The sequence below is a fragment of the Micromys minutus genome (genome assembly GCF_963924665.1).
Source record: "Micromys minutus genome assembly, chromosome: 1".
Classification (NCBI taxonomy): Eukaryota; Metazoa; Chordata; class Mammalia; order Rodentia; family Muridae; genus Micromys; species Micromys minutus.
The window spans coordinates 212,121,735-212,139,094 of NC_137969.1; the positions used below are offsets into that span (position 1 = coordinate 212,121,735).

The window sequence follows — 17,360 nt, forward strand, 5'->3', positions numbered from 1 at the left end:
AAACCTAGTGCCACTTCCTTTTACTACTATAACTAAAATAATGGTGGGGCGGGCTTAGTAGGAACAATAGCTGGTACAACTGAGCAATTGACATTGAGAGTTAATGAAGCTTCTTATCATAGTATATAGACTCATCTAAACCTTGAAACAGCAGAGTATTAAGGTATGTGTCATTCCAATAACAACTGTTTCTATACTTGATGTTTCTACTTGTGTTTCATAACTAGTTTTATTGAAATTAAGAATTGCATCAATGTATCATTGAGTTAAGGCAGCCATATGACCAAAATATTTCCTGATGACATGTTGCAAACACCCCACTCTGCATATATTCTGAATTTATTGCAGTTGTTTGATGAACCCTGAAAGTTAAAGCAAGGCCCTTTAATTCATCTCTGTCTCTGATACATATGTCAGAGCTAGGAAGTTGTGCTTAGACATTTGGTTCTGATCTAAAGACCAGGAAATGAAGAAAGTAGTAGTTAGCAGGTTAGCTTGCACTTCCGAAGAGAATTCTAGCAATGACTGAGAAAATGCACAGAAGGATGTAGAACACTGGTTCTCACATATAAGTAGACAGAAAACAAGTAAGCATCTGACTAGCAGAAAGTTTTAATGTGTCCAATCTGGACTGAGAGCAAAGCCAGAGCTCAGAGCAGGAGGGAATTACAGTCATTTTCCTGGGTATTTTTTGGCTCCTTATTCAAATGGTTCCTGAATATCAATTACTATCCATCATGTATTATAAAATTATTTCCAATATATTATTCTCATAGAAGATAGTAGTAACAAGACACTTTTCTTAACATATCAGTTAATTCAACTAAAGCATATTTGGCAAATAGACATATTTTAGGCTCAGCAGAATTCAACAGCTAGATGTTTATTCACTGAAATAAACAGCAGAATATTATTCTTGAAGTCCCTATTAAGATAAGTAACTCAACAGTCACTTGCCAGTATTCTACATCTCAAAAGACATAAAGAGAAAAAAAGTTAAAATATTTTCCATAGCTACAACTCCATTTTGCTATACTTTGTTCTAAATAGCAAGATTATATTCTGATAACAGAGTTAGACATTATGTGAAAGAATATTTAAATAATAATGTGTTTAAGTGTTTTGAGACAAAGGTCTGACTTAATAAAACAATGATAAGTCAAAACAGTTCAAACTCAAGTTCATGCAGAAATGTAAGTCATTGATTAGCTTCAATAGTAAATGCTTTTTCTAAGAAGGACTTTCAAAATAATGTCATTTTCTATCTCTACACCAAAAACAAAACATTTAATTAATAGGAAAATAGAAAGTTTTGACAAGCATTTTAGCAAATTCTGTTTTTCTTTCTTCTCTTTACTTTTCCTCTATTGTTTTAATTTTATTTCTCAACTATTCAAATAGAGCCTAGTAACACTAACCATGGAACACTGAGGATGGAATTGTCATGCAACTAGTCTAAATGGCTGCTGGGGCCTCTTGAGGAAGAACATGTATCTGCACTTGGATCCAGTAAAAGAAAATGAGCTCAGAACAAACCTGAAGCTTGCAATAAAACTATAGCATCAATATGAAGACTAAGAAGGGGCAGATGAAGGTGTTTGAGTTTCCCAGGACTTCCTTAGGCTTCAGCAGTTACTTCTCACAAAGGCTCTTCACAAGCATTGTGAGGCTTATTGCTCTTATTCCTGTTTTCATTATAAAATCTGAATTAGATTTTACAATATTTTCAGAACTATTTAGTTGGTAAAGGAAATATCATATTTTCCTAATTTTACCTACCCTTGGGTGACTGCCATATAATCTGTTCTAGGTGAGATACAGGCTCCCAGTTTTTTCTTTATTTTATATTAAATTTATCACACTCAATAAAAACTTAATTATTCATTGTACTGGTTAAATATAGTTTTCACCTGCCAATTAAATAAAGAAATAAGAAAAGAATTCGAAGAATATAGATTTCATTAAAAATGAGGATATATTATACCCAAACTTGTGGGGCAGAATGAAGACAGTATTAAGAGGAAAATTCACAGGACTAAGTGCCTTTATAAAGACAATGGAGAGATTTCTGTACAAGCAACTTAACAGCACACCTGAAAGTGCTAGAAAAGAAAGAAGCAAATGTACCCAAGAGACACAGATGGCAGAAAACAGTCAAAGTCAGGACTCAAATTAACCCATCAGAAACAAAAAGAACTATATAAAGGTTCTACAAAACTGAAAACTGGTTCTTCGAGAAAATCAACTAGATACAAAAACTCTTAGGCAAATTAACTAAAGGGCAAAGAGACTGTATGAAAATTAACAAAATCAGAAATAAAAAGGGAGACAAAACAACAGAACCTGAGGAAATTTAAAAAAAAATTTACCATAACCTACTACAAAAGCCTATATTCTACAAAACTTTAAAATCTAGATGAAACAGAGGATTTTCTAAACATATACCATGTGCCAAGTTAAATCAAGAACAGGTAAACTATCTAAACAGTCCCATAACCCCTAAGGAAATAAAAATAGTTATCAAACTCACCCCATCCCCCTCAAAAAAATCAAGGGACAGATGGTTTTAGTTCAGAATTCTTCAGACCTTCTAAGAAAACCTTATACCAACACTCCTCAAGTTATTCCACAAAAAAGAAAACTATCCAATACATTCTATGAAGCCATAGTTACTCTGATATTGAAACCACAGAAGGACCCAACAAAAAAGAGAACCTTAGGCCAATTATGATTCTGAATATTGATGCAAAAATACTCAATAAAATTCTCACAACCTGAATGCATTACAATGGTCATTTACCATGATCAAGTAGGCTTTGTCTTAAGTATGCAGGGATGGTCCAATGTATAAAAATATCCATCTACATATTACACTATATAAACAAACTCAAGGAAAAAAAATGGTACTATCATCACATTAGATGCTGAAAAAGCTTTCTACATCTACAACACCCCTTCATCTTAAAAGGTCTGGAGAGCTCAGGAATTCACATTACAAGTCTAAACACAGAAAAAGCAATATGTAGCAAAGCAACAGCCAACATCAAATTTAATGTAGAGAAACTAAAAGCAAAACTAAATCTGGCACAACATAAGGCTACCAACTCTCTCCCTATATATTCAATATAGTACTCAAAGTTCTAGCCAGAGCAGTTAGGCAACGAAAGGATATCAAGGGGACTAAAATTGGAAAGGAAGAAATTAAAGTATACCTACTTTCAGATGATATAATATTATACATAAGTGGCCCCCAAATTCTATCACAGAACTAGTACAGCTGATAAACAAATTCAGCAAAGTGGCAGGATATAAAATTAACTCAAACAAATAAGTAGACTTCTTTTATATGAATTATGAACAGGATGAGAAAAAATTATGGAAACAACACCTTGTATAATTGTCAAAAATAGTATAAAATACCTTGGTGTAACTCTTACCAAGCAAGTGAAAGATCTGTAGGACAAACTTCAAATCTTTAAAAAAGAAATTGAAGAAGACCTCAGAAGGCGAAATATCTCCCATGCTCATGGATTGGTTGGATTAACACAGTGAAAATGGCCAAAACAATTACCAAAAACAATTTACAGATTCATTGTCGTCCCCATCAAAATTCCAACACATTTTCTTCACAGATTTGCAGAGCCAAATTCATATGAAAAACACAGAAGACCAAGGGTAGCGAAAACAATTATCAACCAAGAAAGAACTTTTGATGGAATCACCATCACTGGCCTCGACCTATACTATAAAGCAAGAGTGATAAAGATAAATAGCATTGGTACAGATACAGATGGGTTGGTCACTGGAATAGAATCAAGAACCCAGAAGTTAACCCATAGACTTATGGGCATTTGCTCTTTCACAAAGAACCCAGGGACACACAGTGGAAAAAAGAAAGCATCTTCAAATAAATGGTGCTGGACTAACTTTCATTCTGTGTTTAGGAGGATGGAAATACATCCAGAGGGCCAGAGAATGAATGGAAATGGGCAGCAGCCTCTAGTTTGAGAAGTATATTTTATTTTTGTTTTTGTTTTTAATCTCATAACATTCTTAGGATAATCAGAGAAAATGAGTGGAGAGTGAAAAGTACCCAAAGATCCATTGCTGGTTACAATTTATTCTGTTATATTGATCGATTCTTCATGAAAACAAAATCTATGCAACTGGATGGTTGATTTCAACCACAAAATGCTTCCAAATAGTTGATATTGTTTTCAACTTAAATGATGATAATTACTAAGGTATTGTGAATTAAATACTCTAAAACACTAAGAATTACTTTCCTTCTTTTACCCAGGCATTATGATCAGCAGTGCTCTTGCTGATGAATCTATTTACATTTATTAGACTGTGAGAAAATGTTCCTAAAGAGAATATTCCTTAAAAGGCACCTTCCAGGGAATCGTGTGTAAAGGTGATTAGAGCTTTGATGACTGTGGAGAGGTTGGCATGTGACAGGCCTAGACCTAACTGCCCAGGATTGACTGTTATCTGTAGCTCCTTCAACCTACTCTTTGCCCCCCTCTGTGTCTTACCTAATTTTCTTGTGACTAATATTTAAAATGAATGCATTTGGAGTGTGTCTTAGAGGCCGAAAGGAAATAACTTGATTAAAAAGCAAGTTGGGGAGGAAAGGGTTTACCTGGCTTACACTTCCACAATGCTGTTATCACCAAAGGAAGTCAGGACAGAAACTGGTGAAGGAAACAGAAGGCAGGAGCTGATATAGAAGCTATGGAGGAGTGCTGCTTACTAGCTTTCTCCTCATGGCTTGCTCAGATTTTGTTCTTTTAGTAGAACCCAGGATTACCAGCCTAGGCATGGTATGACCCACAATGAGCTGGATTCTCCTCCCATCGGTCATTAGTTAAGAAAATGTCCTACAGGGTTTGAGTACATCCCAATCTAATGGAGGCACTTCTCAACTGAGGTTCCCTCTTTCTAGATGACTAGCTAACAAAGATGGTTTTAACAGAACAGACCATTAGCTTCCACAAACCACAAGACTATGAGTGTCATAGCATCTCAAGCCTAAAGCAGAGATTCTTCTCTTTGCTTTAACCTTACTACTCTCACTACTTAAGGTATCCAGTGAGATACCTTAATTTATCATGAATTTACAATTTTCTCTGCTTTGATAGTACAAAGACTTCAATGAACTGTTATAATCTTGAAATGTGGTCTGAGAGTCAAACTAAGTCTGTGTTTCTGATCCTTTGCCACTCACACTTCACTTCAGAATAAATTGCCTTTCATTTCTTTAGGTACCAGGGTTGTATTTTTTACATTCACAAAGAACTCCTTAGATATTTGGATGGAGAATAAGACTTTGAAGTTACTGAAAAGATAAAATGACCAATTTTATATTCAGAGGGGCTAAGTATGGTTATATGTTCAGGTAAATTAATCTGCTCCCTTATTGGGCCTCCTTCTTATGCCTGACTCCTTCCACAGGCAGATCACCAAGGTACAACTATTAAAACATAAAGATTCAGCAATCAAAAATGTCCATTTAGTTATTCTAATTAACATATCCAACCATAGCCACCATCTTAGCTCACTCTAACACAGGCCTCCCCACTTCTTCCTCCTAAAACTAACACTTGCAAAGCTATTTGTGTGGTTTCTGCTTGATTCCGATTTAGCCACATTATATCCTTGCCTTGATTAATAAAGGATCTCTTTGTATTTGGTGTGTGTTTCTAAAAATTGATGTTTGGGTGTGGTGTGTGCCTAATTAGAGGAGAACATTCCAGGTCCCTGGAGGACGAGGAAAAGGGATGACCATTCTGCTGACTCTCATAAAATCTATATTCTACTTCATTTTTGGTGTGTAGCAATTTCTTCTGTTAAAATCCTTCCTTCCACTTTGGATAAAACTTTAAGACATAGAATATAAAAAGGAAGAGAAGCAACAGGATGTCTTTATACAAGATATTTAAAAAGTGGTGCAAAAGCAGTGTTCAAAAGAAACGTGAAACATTACATCCTTTAGAGAGCTCATTAAGAGAAAGAGAAAAGAACTCAATATAGCCTCCAGAAGTCCCTAAATTTATCCATGTTCACTAATGCCCTCCTTCCCAGAGTACATAAGCATTAAAGAGAAGCTCCTACACAAGCTGACCAGTTAAAGAAAGCTAGACTGAATGCTTTCTACAGCTTAAGGAAGCAGACACAGCCAAAAAGGGCTTAGAAGATACAAAGACAGTGAAGGTGCCTCAAGATTTTCAGAACAAATGAACCTAAAGAAGCTTAGACTAAATGAATCAGAAAAAAAAAAAGACACCCTCCTCACACTTAGAGAAGCTTGTAGGCTCTGCGCTGTGCTCTGGGTTTTCAGCTTTTGTGAATCCCCACTTTCCTGGGGTAGGTATTTATTTGGTGCACCTGTCTTTGAGAAATGTGTGCTATTGGACATGACCCACACTCTTTCTTTAAACAACCGCAGTGAACATTGCTAGTCCATGAGTCGGGTTTTACTTGTAGTCCTGCTTTTTCTGCTGTAAGGTTTCCTCTCTGATTTGAGAAGACATTTGCTCATCTTCCCAGGAAGAGCATCACACAATAAACTTTGATAGCTTCCACTTGCGACTGTAGAACTACACAATTTCAAGGGCTCTGTTCAGTGGTTCCAGAACGTCAGTGTCATACAGGACTTTATTCCCAAGTCCTTTGTTTCACAATGAATTGTCTGAGTAAGTTTAAGACAGCATGTCAGTAGGAGTTCACCTTTTTGTTTTCTGCTTGGGGGCTCAGAGATACCACACAGAACGAGACAGGACAATCACAGCCTGGCAGATAACTGATGGACAGTGACATTCTTCACTCTATTTTCAACTTCCATAATATGCTAGATTGATTTCCAGGAACACAAACATGAATGTGATACCCTGAAGCTTCAGAGCAACATAACATATGCATAAATTTACAGTTCTCTGAAGTCCTGGATTACCAATAACAAAAACACCTCTAGAAGGAAATGAAAACTATAACCATAATGTGGATCTTAGTAGGCTAAAATGCAAACATATTCTTCATATCAAAAGGCAAACATATAGATGCAATACAATACAAAAAGGGAAGAGTACTGTGGAGATAATAATAACAAAAGGTGAATCAGCCAGACCTCTTTGTGTTTCCATATCTCTATGATGTACACATTCACCTAGACTTATGGACATATGTGTGTGTATTCTAATAAATGTTTGTAACTCTGTATATACCTAACAATGTTTACAATTGTGGAATGGGAAAGGTAAATATATATATATATATATATATATATATATATATATATATATATATATGATAAATTCTATCTAAACCTAAAAAATCATCTGTTCCTGCATCTGGAATTTGTGAAGTATTTTTACCTATTGTAATAAAAAATAAGCAAACAAAAACAATCACAAAATACCAATAAGCTAGGGATGGAGACCTGTGGCTCTAATACTCTTTGGTAAAGCATTCAAGGCCAATCTGGCTAGAATGCTTTACCAAATAGAGAGACTTTAAGTGTCCTCACCTCAAAGAAGAAAGCAAAAACAAATTAACTACGAAAAAGCCAATTGTAACTAGAAATATTATTGATGACTAAAGTTGAGTCACTATGTTTGTATAATATTTCCACTTGCTGGCTGGGGTTTACTGAAATATCATAATTTAATAAAAGACTGGCCTTTAATACCTCTTCATTAATTTTCTTCTTTGTCTATTACATCATTTAATACTTGCTCATTCTCTCAACTTTGATACAGTTTTATTCCTAGTTTATAGACATGATTCTCACTAACAAGTTGTGGGATTTCAATTCATCAATGCTGAATTCATTTTAACCAACTCTTTGTTTGCTCGTTACTGCCTCCAGACAGAACTTTCAGCTATTTTATACCTGTAACTCTCTAAAGATCCCACCTGGACATTAAGATCCCAGAATTCAATGTCTTTCCTTTCATTTCATTCTTCACATCTTCTTGCTTTGTTTGTCTCTTCAATAAGTTGACTGAATCTTTAATTTTGTTCAACAAACTCCTCCTCCAGGTGAATATGTTTTCTGTGTCTCAGGGTAAGGTCCAGCTCTAAAGAACATCTTCAAACCCATCACATAATCCCTGCCTACATTCTCAGCAAATGCCTTTTCAGTTGCTTCATATGCAGCAAAGCCCAATGACATAATTGAATGTAAAGCCTCTGTTAGCACACATTACCCATTCCTAAACAACTTCATCTTAGACAGTACAACCAGATACTTTTCTCTTTGGGTCTCAAATTCTTTTTCGATCCCTGCCACATTTTTAATCCTATCAAACATTGGTTCTGTCTCATAAGATTCATCTTTGCTTTTCAATTTGATCATCCACATGGCTGTGCACATGGAATGAGGTATGTAAAGTACTTTATGCGATATATTTGATGTAGTTTTTTGGCATATATTAAACACTAGGAGGTATTGTCTTAGTTAATGTTCATTTGCTAGGAGGAACCAACATGACCATGGCAACTCTTATAAAAGAGAGCATTTAGTTGGGACTTGCTTACAGTTTAAGAGGGTTAGTACATTGTCATCATGATGGGCAATGTGTTAGGTGAGAGTTCTTCATGCAGATGTAAAGGCAAAAGATACTGCCCTTGATTTGATCATTTGAAACCTCAAAGCCATCCCTCAGTGACACACTTCCTCCAAAAAGACCACACCTACACCAACAAGGCCATATCTCCTAATCCCTGTCAAGAAGTGCATCCCCTAATAACCAAGCATTCAAATATATCAGACCATAGGGGCCATTCCTGTTCAAACTACCAGAGAAATGCTTTAGTTCTAATGGCAAGACTGTTATAGTTTAAAGAGAGTGTACATGGTAAAGTACTTTGGAGTTAAACATCAGAAAATAAAACCGACAGGATTCCTGTGTTTTGCACCTGTCCTTTACTTTCTTTCAAATAACTTTTATTATGACAGGGTCATAACCATAGATCCATACCACTATGAACATTTTGGTATTTACAAAAATTAGAGAAGAAAACACCACCAGTGTTTGAAGCAAACACATGCATAATGTTCATTAAAGTAATTGTTTTGATTAGATAACACAAATGCATAAATTAAATATCATCACTATTCTTAATTAAAGAGGTTTTTTTCAATTTGTCTGATACTATAAAGCTAGAAATACATAGACAGATACTTTGATTAGAATATCTCATTGACATAATTTTAGTTAACCATCTCTACTCTGAAAATAATTCAACTAGTTTGTGAATTCATTTATATAAAGACTTCTTCCAAATATGAAGAGTTAAAATATTGACATGGCAGTGTTACACAGGCTATGGGAAAAATCACTGATTTTTAACTTTGAAAACTATAGCTACTTCTTTGACTGGAATGTTATGAAAGAGAAGCCGTAGGACTAAAGAAGGAGGAGGACAAATTCTCAAATGTTCAGTGAGAAGAAGATAGCAAGAAGGCTAATTTACACAGCAGGACCAGGATGGGAGGTAGTAAGAAGTCCATGCATAATGAATGCACAGGCTACCTACAATATGTGAATTAAAAAAAATAAGATGTGACGCACATTTCTTTGAATATTAAGGAACTACTATGGGAGAGGAGAGTCTCTTTGAAAGACCTTTTATTAAGGTGACTACAAACTCAAAGAGGAGTTTCCCTTGTAACTACACTTGCTAACAGTGGTATTGGTCAGACTGTAGAAGCAATGGTTGCCAGGATGCTTGGACTCTAATAATTTTAAACCAGATAGCATTTTTACTCTCTGGATTGAAGAAGTTGCTGCAGGATATCTTCCAGTATTAAATAAAAAAATGTGTATGCTAAAAATTGCCTTTACCTTCTGTGTAGCTAAGACTTTGCTGGATCTTTGAATATGTAAAAAGAATCACATTAAGCACATACATTTGAAAATTTTAAACTATTTCGAAATCGCAAGTTTCATTATATGTAATGTTCTTTCTGTTTTATTTCTATAGTAAATGGTGCATGCAACTCAGAGTTGACAGCAGCAGATTTGGCCCTCCGTCAGGGCTTACCTTCAGAGAATCCAGGAACTGACCAGAGCACTGGATACCAGTCTGGAATCTCTGCCCAGCAGAAGCATCTGCTGGCCCTTTAACCTTTGGCTAGAGAATCCCACACAGCCTGGAATCTGTGATTTTTAAGAGCCTGTTGATCAATTTCAAATTATGTAGTTGTTTAAAATTATGACTACCGCTTAATTTTAAAAAATGAAGTAAGGACTTGGAACACCTTTTGCAAAGATGGGCAAGTAACAACAATAAGAGGAACGAAAATAGACAGGCACAAGAAATGACTGCTATCCATCTGTGTGGAAAACATTACAAACCTTCACTTAACACAGCTGTTCAGTACGCATTATATCTTTTCCACATAATAACAGAGGAAATAAACATAGTCAGAACATTCACTTCCTCATGATCTTTAACGTACTTAATAGTAATTAATGTCACCTTTTATATAATTTCCGGGTTAGAAATTCTAAAATGTAAACTGCTTTTTTCATACTCACTAAACTAAGTACTTTATGAGTGTAGTTTTCAAAATTTTAGCTCATTATAAACTTTCATTAGGGGAAAGGCGTTGCAATTTGGTTTTCTTTCTCAGCAAAGCTTCTAGTAGACAATTTATTTAAACACAGCAAGTCTTCAATAACATTGACAATAGAGATTCTACTTGGATGTGGCTTCCAATGCTTCAGGTCGAAGTAGATCATACAATATCTGGGATTTTCAGAATGAGTTTGAGTCAGCAGAGAGGCTGAAAGCAGAGGGGTCGGGGCAGAGCTCCAGAGAAATACTGGCTGCTATTCTGACTGTATCTGTTGGATTCTGGAAACAGTCAAATTGCTGTTCTGTTAACACTTCTCAGGAGCCTACTTTTGACTTATAATGAATTGAATATAATCAGCTTTATGAATAGAAGCCTCATCTGACCCAAAAGTAACCTAACTCTTTGTCTTTAATATAAGAAGCAAGAGAAACGTTTGACAATGAGACAGGAGGTAGCTCACCTCACAGGACAAGGGCAAGCACAGGCTGGATCATGAGCTGATCACATAGAACACACAATTCCCCCTACAAAGGAGTGTAACACTCAAGCTTAGCTCATGGGAATACAACGTGTTGATCATATACAAGTTCAGTCAGTGACATTCTAATGAGCATTTATTTTTCTTACATTTTAAGGTTTATTTTTATTCCTGTGTATATGAGTACACTGTAGCTGTCTTCAGACAGACCAGAAGAGGGCACTGGATCTTATTATAGATGGTTGTGAGCTATTATGTGGTTGCTGGGATTTGAACTCAGTACCTCTGGAAAAGCAGCCAGTGCTCTTAACCACCGAGTCATCTCTTCATCCCGACCATTTTCAATAAATATGACCTCTCTCTCCATTTGCTGCTCTCAGTAAGATCAAAAAAATTGCCTGGTGATGTACGTCTAGTTCTTCCCTGGAGTCTTTCCCACTACTGGGAATTCCTACTTTCTTCTAATAAAACAATATTCCCTTCCTTACTCACTTTTGTTGTGAAACTATGAACACACAGCTCAGGGTGGTTTGAGGGCTGATGATACTCTAGGTCTCTATCACTGAAAATTAAGCTCAGCAAAAGCAATGAAGGCACTGAATCAACTCACTTTAAAATCATTATGTGTTTTCTAGTTTGTCTGTTTCTATGGTCTTTTATTGAGATTTATAGTTTGAAGTATGTTAGTTTAGAAATTACCAACAAATAACATTGACAAGAACACTTCTTTCTTCATTATAACATACCTAAAATTGCAAAATTCTGTCCTGATTATTATTAATAGGGTGATTAGCACAAGATCTACCCATTTAATAGACACTGTAATTACCATGAAAAACATTCTTCAGACTTTGTATACATAGGGTTAGTGTTTGGGAAAGGTGGGGAGTGGAAGAGAAAATAATGCTTGATCGGATTACTCTGGGAATCATTTTCTTCCTGACACTGCAGTGCTTTCAGAATCCACATGCTATTCTAGCTCTTTTCTAATGTTTTCTGTCTAAAAGTCATGCTGTAGATCTCATAAAATTAAAACTAACAGCAATTCATTGTCATTTTTAAATTGTTTAGTTTGTACAGCTTATAATTATATGACATGAATAAATTGATAGCACATCTGCAACTCTTCTCTAACTACTTTCTTGGGTGTAAATGCAATAAATAATAAACCTCATAGACAAGGACTAAAAAAATGCCTTGGTCTAGATATAATGAAATACAAAAATTTACCTAAGTGAAATTAAGGTAAAGGAGACATTTTTGAAATAACAATCCTTTCAAATGTTCAATGAATATTGGGGAAATAAATTTATTAAGGTAATGTTTCTAAATCCAATTTCTTTTTGAAGTAAAAATAAGTTTTAACTAAACCCTAACCTTTCAAATGGTATGACCTCTATTACCCTATGAGCACCCAGTCATAGATGAAAATAAGTAAAAGAATTAGGTGATCACATTCTTAGAAAACTGTTTCAATAGCCTCAAGATTCTTCAAGTGACAAACATGTTTGGGGATGAATGCATGAAAGTCCAGAACCTCATGTTGTGTGTAGACTATGTCCCATCTTTCTCCACATGGAATAAGCAGGTTTAATGAATAACAATTGCTTTTTTAAGACAAATAAAGTGACATTGGAGTAGAGGGTGGCCTAGGTATCACCAATTCTGCAGTCACAGTGCTATCATTTCTTCTTCTATAATGTCCAGCAGATTCATTGTGTCTACGGCATTCTCAGTAATAGATCAAAACATTTTAACATCCTGTCTTTAAAATTAATCTCTCATTCCTCTTACAACTCAACATCATAATCAGTATTCCCCTGAATGCTGTTCTGTAATTCTCTATTTTATGTCTCTCATCAAAAATTTCATCCATCAAGTAATGTTGGACATCTTTAACTTACCTCTCTCTCTCTCTCTCTCTCTCTCTCTCTCTCTCTCTCTCTCTCTCTCTCTCTCTCTCTCTCTCTCTCAACTTATTTTAACATGTTTTAGGTCAGGAAGTGTAAAGAGTAACATTATTTATCTGTTGGCTAACATGCAGTCTATCATACTTTCATGGATGCCTGTAGACAAGGGACTTCTGGGACATAGAGCAAAGACACTGTTAATAAGATCACAGATGGAAATAGCAGCTTCATGCTTTCAATGGCTATCATTTCCCTCAAATTTTATTAAGACAAGACCTTTTACTCCTGGAAATATGTTTTCTGTGACAGTGGCACACTATTTACTGTTGTATGAACCAATTTGTTCTTATACTTTTTATTCAACTGTTACAAACAGTTTAAATAAATTCATATACTTTTTCTCTTTAAGTTAATGAAACTCGCTGAAAATGCAGAGCAAGTAAGAAATTTCTTTGCAGTCTTATAAAATCTTGTGGTATTATCCTGTCAGTTGCATATTATATCAAAATACTATTTCAAACTTCAAAAATATTTTATCATAAACATCGTATAAACAAATAATAGTAAGATGACACTGAAAGAGTTTATTTTCTTAATTTATCAAGCAGATTTATATCAGTAAATTCTCACCCCACAAAATGTCCACACAATAAACTCAGAGCCCGTTGATATTGATACAAACTTCTCAACTAGATAATACAAATTGTCCTATAATCATCCATCCCTTATAAAATATTCATAGCTACTGTGACAATTTACAGTCACACTTATCTGGATCATCCTTCTCTTTCTCCATATTCTTTACTTTCTCCCTTCTCCATATTTTCTGTATTGATTCTAAGATTCTCAGCCTGCCTATTTTTCAGGACCTAATCACAGTTATTGCCTTATCTTGTGCCTGCCCTCATCTGCATATAGACATCAACCCACATGACCTAGTGTGTTTTTCATTGCTATCACCACAACCAAGAGCAGCTTGGAGAGGAAAGAGCTCATTTCATCTTCCCTCTTTTTAAAGTTATGAAAATTGTTAATTATTAAAATATGGTACTGACATGTCCTAAGCTGTTGTCAGTATTTTATTGATAGCATATCTGTGAGGTCAATATTCTATTTTTAAGTATCAAATACCAACAATTTTGATCAATTATTAAAAGTGTAAGAAGAAACCTACTCCAGTTTACAGAAGTCTGTCTGAAGAAAATTTGGTATAAATTAGCTCTGAATTGAAGGATGAGTGCCAAGGATCCACAAGGTTAAATATTGATGCTAAAGTTTTGTAAATTAAAAATCTATAATTCAGTTTCAAATGTAAATAACTGTATATAAGAAACTGGCTGGGAATTTTATATGTTTAGAGGTGTCCTATAACACATCTTATTCACATTTGATTTTGATGCAGTATTCTCCACTCATACTTTCGGTTGATATTTATTATATAATGTTGTTGTCAACCTTTTGGCTACTACAGAAAAGGATTCTCACAATATACAAACATACACATATATTACTCTGAGTTAGGGTATAAAAGACTACTTAATTTAAGAATAAAGCTATACAATAACTTAGGTTGTAAAAGCTATATGGTGCTATAGTTACTTTTTTATGGTGTGAAGAGATATAGTAACAAAGCTAACATATAAAAGGAATAATTTAGGTAGTATTTAGGAGTTACTGCCACTTTTAGAGAGATATCCATGACTGTCCTGGCAGAAGCAAGTCAGCAAGCAGAAGGCCTGGCACAAGGGCACTATTTGAGAAGCTACATCATATCCTTACAAGTTAGAAACAGAAAAGAAGAGAATAAGCCTTGAGTATGCCTTTGAAACCTCAAAAACATCTTCAGTAACACAGTTCTTCTAAGGCCACGCCTCCTAATCCTTCCTACAATAATCCCACCAACTATAGATACAACATTCAAATATATGAGTCTAGGTTGGCCATTCTCATTCAAACCTTCACCTAGAGAAAATGAAAGGTAATAGAGCACTGCTGTCTTAAAGTTTGGTTAACGTCAAAGAGGCTGAGTACATTGTAGGTAGCATGTTAAATCTTAAGTGATAACAAGGCATATTATTAACTTTGCTGTGAGGTTCAGCAAATGTTCAGTGTCTCTGAGCATAAGATATTTGTATAGAAGACTGTCACTATACTCTAGATGTTTGCTTGTTTGTTGCCCTAAGGGGAACAGTCTAGTATGCTATATACAGGGGCAACATGATGTTATCAAAAGTATCCACAAAAAGGCCAACCAACTTGGGGCAGATATTTCTGGAGATGTAAGTACCATTTCTCAGTTAAATAGTATATGTCAGTAGTTTTGGTACAGTGTAGAAAGTTGCACACCATTGCTAAGTTAGTCATGTATTTATGACCACTTATGGAGTGTGTTATAAATTATAAAGATTCATGTAGGATATGAAAATAGGTGGACCTAAATACTCGGGCTTTTACCAAAAGTTATATTTTGAGGACAGATTTTTCGAATAGGTTAGTTATTTTTACTGTGATATATTTTTATCACTCAAAAGTATTTAAATACACTATAAAAGATAATTTATTAATAGCCTTATGAATAGGCATAATTATGGCAAAACTACCAGATTCCTCCACTATGAATTTATCATAAGCGTATTACCTGGCAAATTCTTACCAATGTGATGTTACATTTTTTCATAAACTGAAAAGTTTAATGCTATTTTCTCAAATTAAATGACTGTCTCATTTGTTCTCTATCAGAAAGGCACAGGAAATAATATAATTTAAGTATGGCATATGTACAGTAATATTTCATCCATATCATATAGAACAGATGTTTCTGGAACCCAAATTATATCTAAAACCTCCAAAGGAAAGACAAGGGAAGAAGGTAACATGGCCACCTAAGGTTGATATGTATTTTAATAAAGTGAGGACTGAACCGGCAGCACTATCTTCCTAGGGAGCTATGCACTTTCACCTACTTAAGTATAACGAGGCTGAGTAATAAGGTACGAAATAGTAACACAGGATGGTCCTGACATCATAAAAAAGGCCTTTTAAAATGTATCAACTATTCTTTTTTGTATATGAGTTTTTAGGCCTGCAAGGCACATATTTTATTGCCATCAAGTCAATATGTCAGTAATGTAGTCAGAATCTATAATTCAAAACTAGTTGCTACTGTGCTTCAGAAGTTTCAGGATTTCATATAGACAAATCCAGTACCTTCACTGTATAATACATGAAATATCCAGCAGGACTAAAGGCTATATACTAATCAAAAAATTTCAGGCACTAGATGTGCACTTTCCTACAAAATAAAGAGAATGTTAAAAATTAAAATTTCTCATTCAAAGGGTTCCCAGTCATATTTTGCTAGCAATTATACTCAAACTTCACAGAACATAGGTGGAGGTTTGGTGCTTGACCTTGGATGGAAAGTACACAGGTATGGCAGATCAGGGCATACAGAAGTGTGCCACGTACGTTGAGCCTGCCAGCATCATGTCAGTGGATGTCTTGGGGTTAGGAGATCCTGAGAGAATGGAACACAGGCTTCTGTCACAAACACGAGGGCAATGAGCATTTATCGGTGGAAGATGAGTCACGGGTGCTGCTGCCACTACTTCCTTCCTCACGGTTTCCATAAATAAGTGAGCCCAGCATAGGCTCCGCGAATAGACCATTGATAATTTCTAGCCTCACCCTAACTATGGAACACCTGCACTGTTGAAAGAACAGGAAAGGGGGGGAGCAGGCTGAAAAGCAGGAACTCCTCAATTGTAATTATATCTGAGTTACTTTAAGGGCAGAAAAATGCATTCTAATATTAGAGACTTAAAAATAAGTGCCATTTCTTGTGAAAATAACAGGAATGCCAGATGAACCTGATTAAAAGACTAAACTGAATGCAGGCACTTTGTTTCTCTGTTTGGCAAGGAAGGAAAGAGAGCATAAAACTGTAAGTAAGTTGTAAGGGAGGGTTATGTGACAGAAGGAAACATCACAAGGCACGGTGCATTGAGGGTCAGTGATGCTCACTTCACATGAGGATGCAGATAAGCATGCATAAAATGTGTGCATAAAAATGAGAGTGGGTGACTTTGTACACAGGAATAGAAACAAGTCAGGTTACATTATGGCAGAATCTTATCTTCATAAGGTTCATTAAGATATAGAAGTACAGGTATGTAGTTACATGTACAGATAAAAGTATATGTGCATGTGTGTATACACCAAATACAAAAAGTATACTGGTGTTACTGGTAATATTGCTGATCTTATGAATGTGACACTAAAACCTCTCCACTAAATGTATATCATATCATACATGAGGAACATTTGAAGTGAAATTTCTTCTCTCAAAATGCCTTAGAGCAAGTTAGAAAATAGCTCAGTTAAT

The 17,360-nt window shown here is 35.2% G+C and overlaps 1 protein-coding gene across 2 annotated transcripts in view; it reads right to left on the reverse strand.

Moving 5' to 3' along the window:
* The window catches only part of MDGA2 (MAM domain containing glycosylphosphatidylinositol anchor 2), a gene marked incomplete at both ends in the record, with an annotated part of 768,432 nt that overhangs the window by 308,958 nt on the left and 442,114 nt on the right, over positions 1-17,360 (reverse strand). The window lies entirely within an intron of this gene.